Below are 6,159 nucleotides of genomic sequence, written 5' to 3'. Positions count from 1 at the left end.
TTTTATGCACAAGTCAATTCAAGGTTCTGCATTTACATTTCTAACTTCTACGCCGTTCTTGATAAACGACAAGAGTTCTCAGTGGCTTCAAACATATTCAAGTAACCTCTATTTAAATCTCGCAACATCTTGAAAGTTTAAAAATGCCGGAAGTTCGAGTCATCTTTTTTTTATGCTCATAAGAGCTTAAGACAATTTAAATTCTAGTACTTTTGGTTTTCGGCATTTCTCTTCTATAGTCACTCTGCGAACTCTAGGATAAGTTCAAATCTTGTGATGGAACATTTTAAACCTTTAAGTTGCATTTCTTTAAACTTTCACAGCCAAAGCAAAGCAAACTTTTCGCAAAGGGTGTCATTATAATGCTCACCTCTTAACAATGAACTCTAAAATAGAATTAATCTGCTACTGTTATTGGGTTTTTGTTGTTTCGACACCAGTTAATCAAATCAGCTGTTGTTTCATTGCCGGATCTTCCCAAGAACAATGTGAAAGCATCCAGTATTTACTCAATTATCAACGGGTATAATGCGTCAAAAAGTATTAGATTTTTTGCTCTCATCTTGAATTATAAGGACATAGAATTAGCGTGTGGTGGAGCTGTTATTGACAAGTGGTGGGTCATCACTGCGGCACATTGTGTTTTACAATTTTGAACGTAAGTGTTGTTGACGGCTCATATTTTTGGTCTCCTGTGAAGATAAACCTGGATTTCCCAATGTTTTGACATCATATGAACACTAAAAACCGTAATGGACAATATAGGGGTAGCGTGTATTGACGCAGGTTATTTCTCTTATTTTCTGGTTTATTTTGCCCCCTGCCCTAGTGACAGTTTTTCATAATGGTTTTCTAAATTTCTGACTAAAAGACGACAGCTTTTATTTAAGAAGGTCTATTTCACCCGGGTCGAGGTGTCACCGCCATTCAACGCATAATTATGTAAGATAAGCGGTGAATGCGGAAAAATCTTGTAAGATAAGCGGTGAATGCGGTGAAATTATATAAATCAGGCGGTGAATGGGGTGAAAAAACCTTTATAGCCTGGTAGCGGTGAAATTACATAACTTCACGACTGAATTTAGCCGTGAAATTACATAAACTCACAACTTTGAAAAAAATTGTCCAAATTATGTAAGAAAAGCGGTGAATGCGATGAAATTACATAAATTCACCACTTAGAAAAAAGTGTTAAAATTGTATGAGAACAGCTTTTAATGCGGTGAAATTACATAAATTCACAATTCACCGCTTAACTTAGTGGTGAACTTACCTAAAATCACCGCTTAAAAGTGTTAAATTTGTGTGAGACCATCAATGAATGCGATGAAATTTAGCGCTTAATTTAGTGGTGAAATAACATAAATTAACCTTTAGACGACGCTTCGAATTGTCTGTTGTTCAACGAAGTTAAGATACATTTGTTAATAGACGCAAGGAAAATTTACCCACGAATAATCATACATCTTTTCGGAAACTTTTTTTAAGCGGTGAATTTATGTAATTTCACCACTAGAGTAAACGGTGAACTTACATTTTTTCACCGCATTCATCACATTTCACCGCTAAAAATTGCGTATGTTTTACATAAAAGAGAGTAAATTTGATTTAAATTAAAAACAATTAAGCTAGCTTTTAGTGAGAAGTTGCGCAGTGGAAGAAAAGCAGTGAATGTGGTGAAAATATATAAAGCAAGCGGTGAATGGGGTGAAAAAACCTTTCTCGCCTGGTAGCGGTGAAATTACATAATTTCACGAGTGAATTTAGCCGTAAAATTACATAAACTCACCGCTTTGAAAAAAATTGTCCGAATTATGTAAGAAAAGCGGCGAATGCGATGAAATTACATAACTTCACCGCTTAGAAAAAAGTGTTAAAATTGTATGGGAACAGCGTTTAATGCGGTGAAATTACATAGATTCACAATTCACCGCTTAACTTAGTGGTGAACTTACATAAATTCACCGCTTAAAAGTGTTAAATTTGTGTGAGATCATCAGTGAAAGCGAAGAAATTCACCGCTTAATTCATTGGTGAAATAACATAAATTAACCCTTAGAAGACACTTCGAACTGTCTTTTGTTCAACGAAGTTAATATACATTTGTTAATAGACGCACGGAAAATTTAGCCACGAATAATCATATATCTTTTTGAAAACTTTTTTTAAGCGGTGAATTTATGTAATTTCACCACTAGAGTAAACGGTGAACTTACATTATTTTACCGCATTCATCACATTTCACCGCTAAAAATTGCGTATGTTTTACATGAAAGAGAGTGAATTTCATTTAAATTAAAAACAAATATGCTAGCTTTTAGTGAGAAGTTGCGCATTGGAAGAAAAGGCTGGCATGCTGAAGGTGAGAGGTTCCAATCCCTGCAAGGACGGTAACTTGCAGTAAGCGGTTACATGTGGTGACTTTTTGTAAGTTCACCGCTTACTCTAAAGGTGAACTTACATAATTTCACCACATTCACCGCATTTCATCGCAAAACTATGTACGAAATTTGCGGTGAAAAAACCAACTTTTCACTGCTTATCTTGTATATTTTTCCAATTTTTTCTCAACCCGGGCGATTGTATCAAACTAGAATTGAAGTTCATTATGTTTACGCTCGGGAGCTCACTGTTTAGTGAAATTTATCATGAATGGTCTATTAGTTGCTATAATCGAAACTCTTGGCAATAAAGATTACACGAACAAAGATCCCGATCAAAGTCCTCAGAAATTAAAAAAAGTCACGCTCCTACGACGCTATTATGCAGCCCGTCTCAGCACGGGTGTTAGAGTAACCCGTTGAATTCAACTTGGTGCCTCTTGCTTGATCTTAATATTACTAAAAGTACTCGAAACATTTTTTCATAAACATGACGCTCCATTATTTTTGGCTAATATCAGATCTGGACATGTTTTGTACATCAGGGACACGCCTATTCAAAATTGGTTTCATTTGAACAATTTTCGGTCCCAATGGAAACCCACTTTTTTCGAGAAGTGAGAAATCGAGAACGTCGAAAAGAAATTTGAAAAACCAATTCCTTTTTTCGACTATCCATTGCAAAAAACTTTCCTGTTTTACACTCCTAGCTTGAATATAAACTACTAAGAAAGCAAAAAACGTTCGCGTTCGGTTATATGATTTTCGAGGTTTAAGAGCTATGAGACTGAAAAAAATTTTTTCATGGTATTGTTAATTACAATTATTTTTTTCAATTTTGTTATTAATGTTGCTATAAAAAAACGTCTCGAAACAGCCATTAGAACAGAACTGAAACAAAGGTAAGGAATCAATAATGCAACTGTGAGATTTTTTAGTGAGATTATTTTTGAAATTGATAAATGGACAACCAAAAAAACAGTAAAATCCGAAAAGCTTTAAATCACAAACAATTTCAAAGGCGTGAAAACTTTTGGCTATAAACAGAAAACCTTGAAATTAACAACTCACTCCCTCTTGAAGATTAGTGCGGCCACATTTCAAAAAGCTCAGTAATAGGACAACAAAAAAGATACAAAAATGGGGAAGAGGAAAAAATTTGTAAATTCTTATGACAATTATAAATTTTGAAGCGCAAGAATTTTGGTTTGGAACACACAAAAGTCTGGACATAGGCGAATTCAAGCGCACAAAAGTCTGAACATAAGGTCTTTTGAACGCACTATAGTCTATACGTGAACGCGCAGATCATCAATTTTGGTGCGCACGATTTTTGGTTTGGAACTCACGAAAGTCTGGACATATGCAATTTTGAACGCAAGAAGGTCTGGTCATAGGGTCTGTTGAACGCCGATAGTCTGGACATGAACGCACAAAACATTAATTTTGGAGCGCAAGAATCTTCATTGGGAACACACAAAAGTCTGAAATTACATATATCAGACGGTGAACGCGGTGAAAAAACCTTTATTGCCTTGTAGTGGTGAAATTACATAATTTCACGGTTGCATTTAGCCGTGAAATTAAATAAACTCACCGCTTTCAAAAAAAATTGTCCAAATTATGTAAGAAAAGCGGTGAATGCGGTGAAATTATAAAAATCAGGCGGTGAATGGGGTGAAAAAACCTTTCTCGCCTGGTAGCGTTGAAATTACATAATTTCACGACTGAATTTAGCCGTGAAATTACATAAACTCACAACTTTGAAAAAAATTGTCCAAATTATTTAAGAAAAGCGGTGAATGCGATGAAATTACATAAATTTACGGCTTAGAAAAATGTGTTAAAATTGTATTTGAACAGCGTTTAATGCGGTGAAATCAGCGGTGAAATCAGTCAGCGGTTACATGTGGTGACTTTTTGTAAGTTCACCGCTTACTCTAAAGGTGAACATACATAATTTCACCACATTCACCGCATTTCAAAGCAAAACTATGTACGAAATTTGCGGTGAAAAAACCAATTTTTCACTGCTTATCTTACATATTTTTCCAATTAATCTCAACCCGGGCGGTTGTATCAAACAAGAATTGAAGTTCATTATGTTTACGCTCGGGAGCTCACTGTTTAGTGACGTTTAACATGAATGGTCTATTAGCTGCTATAATCGAAACTCTTAGCAATAAAGATTACACAAACAAACATCCCGATCAAAGTCCTCCGAAATTAAAAAAAAATCACGCTCCTATGACGCTATTATGCAGCCCGTCTCAGCACTGGCGTTTGAGTAACCCGTTGAATTCAACTTGGTGCGTCTTGCCTGACCTTAATATTACTAAAATTACTCGAAACATTTTTCCATAAACATGACGCTCCATTATTTTCGGCTAATTTTGATCAGATCTGGACATGTTTTGTACATCAGTGACACGCCTATTCAAAATTGGTTTCATTTGAACAGTTTTCGGACCCAATGGAAACCCACTTTTTTCGTGAAGTGAGAAATCGAGAACGTCGAAAAGAAATTTGAAAAACCAATTCCTTTTTTCGGCTATCCATTGCAAAAAAAAACATTCCTGTTTTACACTCTTAGCTTCAATATAAACTACTAAGAAAGCAAAAAACGTTCGGTTATATGATTTTCGATGTTTAAGAGCTATGAGACTAATTTTTTTTCATGAAAATGTTAATTACAACTAGTTTTTTCAATATTGTTATTTATGTTGCTATATAAAAACGTCTCAAAACAACCATTAGAACAGAACTGAAACAAAAGGAAGGAATCAAGAAAGCAATTGTGAGATTTTTTTAATGAGATCATTTTTGAAATTGATAAAAGGACAACAAAAAAACAGTAAAATCCGAAAAGCTTTAAATCAAAAATAATTTCAAAGACGTGAAAACTTTTGGCTATAAACAGAAAACCTTGAAAGTAACAACTCACTCCCTCTTGAAGATTAGTGCGGCCGCAATTCAAAAAGCTCAGTAATAGGACAACAAAAAGGATACAAACATGGGGAAGAGGAAAAAATTTGTAAATTCTTATGACAATTATAAATTTTGAAGCGCAAGATTTTTGGTTTGGAACTCACGAAAGTCTGGACATATGCAATTTTGAACGCAAGAAAGTCTGGACATATGGTCTGTTGAATGCCGATAGTCTGGACATGAACGCACAAAATATTAATTTTGGAGCGCAAGAATTTTCATTTGGAACACACAAAAGTCTGAAATTACATACATCAGGCGGTGAATGCGGTGAAAAAATCTTTTTCGCCTGGTAGTGGTGAAATTACATATTTTCACGTTTGCATTTAGCCGTGAAATTAAATAAACTCACCGTTTTCAAAAAACTTGAACAAATTATGTAAGAAAGCGGTGAATGCGATGAAATTACATAAATTCACCGCTTAGAAAAAAGTGTTAAAATTGTATGGGAACAGCGTTTAATGCTGTGAATTTACATAAATTCACAATTCACCGCTTAACTTATTGGTGAACTTACATAAATTCACCGCTTAAAAGTGTTAAATTTGTGTGAGATCATCAGTGAATGCGATGAAATTTAGCGCTTAATTTAGTGGTGAAATAACATAAATTAACCCTTAGACGACGCTTCGAATTGTCTTTTGTTCAACGAAGTTAAGATACATTTGTTAATAGACGCACGGAAAATTTACCCACGAATAATCATACATCTTTTTGGAAACTTTCTTTAAGCGGTGAATTTTTGTAATTTCACCACTAGAGTAAACGGTGGATTTACATTATTTCACCG

This window comes from Convolutriloba macropyga, chromosome 7, assembly GCF_964194025.1.
Source record: "Convolutriloba macropyga chromosome 7, txConMacr16.3, whole genome shotgun sequence".
NCBI classification, from domain to species: domain Eukaryota; kingdom Metazoa; phylum Xenacoelomorpha; order Acoela; family Convolutidae; genus Convolutriloba; species Convolutriloba macropyga.
The sequence above is the reverse complement of the archived record's forward strand: the minus strand, read 5'-3'. Positions refer to the sequence as shown.